This window comes from Triticum dicoccoides, unplaced genomic scaffold (genome assembly GCF_002162155.2).
Source record: "Triticum dicoccoides isolate Atlit2015 ecotype Zavitan unplaced genomic scaffold, WEW_v2.0 scaffold111132, whole genome shotgun sequence".
NCBI lineage: Eukaryota > Viridiplantae > Streptophyta > Magnoliopsida > Poales > Poaceae > Triticum > Triticum dicoccoides.
The window spans coordinates 1-1,460 of NW_021176833.1; the positions used below are offsets into that span (position 1 = coordinate 1).

The 1,460-nt window shown below is 58.6% G+C and overlaps 1 pseudogene; it reads right to left on the reverse strand.

Annotated features, from left to right (window-relative positions):
* Positions 1-204: 204 nt before the first annotated feature.
* LOC119342958 lies at positions 205-1,127 on the reverse strand (annotated as a pseudogene).
* Between the last annotated feature and the right edge of the window lie 333 nt (positions 1,128-1,460).

Below are 1,460 nucleotides of genomic sequence, written 5' to 3' on the forward strand. Positions count from 1 at the left end.
TAAAAATTTCTTAAAAACTATCGCTTTTGCATAGTTACCGGTTTAGACAAATTAAACGTGTTTATGAGAGGAGAGACCCACCCATCACGCTGTCATGACTGGATAGTCAACTCCGTTTATTTGGACCAGCACCTAAGGCATGCATTATGATATGTGGGACCGTTATCATATGTGGGCCCACATGTCAGTCACTATGTGACAAACCCAGTCCAGCAGCTCCTGGAAGTGCTCGTCGGTGGTCGTCGACCTAATCGACTCGCGCATCATTGACGCGATCTCAGGGAGCGGCCGCCGCTGGATCGCGTCTGTGCTCGCATCGGCCACCGCAAATGCCGTGACGTAGCCGACGTAGTTGCGCCTGGTTTCCTCCGGCGCGGTGGTGCGACGTCGTCGCCCGTTCACCCACGAGCCCATGCGGCAACTCTGGTCCGACAAGCCCACGGTGGCGGCGAACACCTTCCATAGGTATGCAGACACCGCCTCAACGTGGCTCGCTCCGTGCTCCCCGTCGCCGGTCGCCTGCACGTGCGGCATGGCGAGGTCCCGCTCCTCGACGTAGTAGGTGCGGCAGACCAAGGAACCCCGGCCATGAGGGCGTTGACGAGACGCTTGCTCACCAGCGGCATGAACAACTCGCCCACCGAAGGGCCGTACGACGGCGTGGTGCGATGGCGGAACAAGTATCAGTCAAAGTTCGGGGTGGCAACGATCGTCCTGGCCCGCGTGAGCTCAGAGCATGCGTCTACGATCATGCACAGCGTGCACCCATCCGCGAGGCCGTGGTTAGTGCTCCGGGTCCAGGCCACAATGAACCAGCCGCAGGCGAACGGCACCCGCTGCACCGACAGCGCGGCGCCCGCGTCGTACTGGACGGGGATGCCGACCCTCGCCAGCGACGCGTCCATGTCGCCGAAGTCCAGGCTGCCTAGCGCCACGCCGACCTCAACGACGACGAGCTCCGCGCCCTGGTTGTCGCAGTGCACCTCTGGGAGCCATGTCCGCGGGTTGGCCACGATGCGGCCTGCGAGCGGAAAAAAGTGGTCCAGCAGGGGCGACAACTTGCCCTCGAAGGCGGCGACGACGTTGACGAAGCCACCGCTGGCGGAGGGCCCCATCGAGAGCGGCATTGGGTAATACCAATGTTTAAATAGCGGGCTATGAAAAATAGCGATGGGCCTTCGAATCAGCTATAGCGGAGGTATAGCGGACTATTTATGAAGACGACTATTTAGCAGAACTCTGCTGAAAAGGCTATAACGGAGTATAGCCGACTATTTAAAACTATGGATAATACAGCAGGTCGAGGTTGGAGACGGGAAGCACGGCGCCGGGCCGTGTGACGGAGGCCTTGACGATACTCCTGCAGGTCACTCGAACACGCAAAGAAACTGACCTGCTGTCTCTGAGATACGTTTTCCCTTCCATGCCCTGAAGTACTATATATACAAATGTTGCAGTAG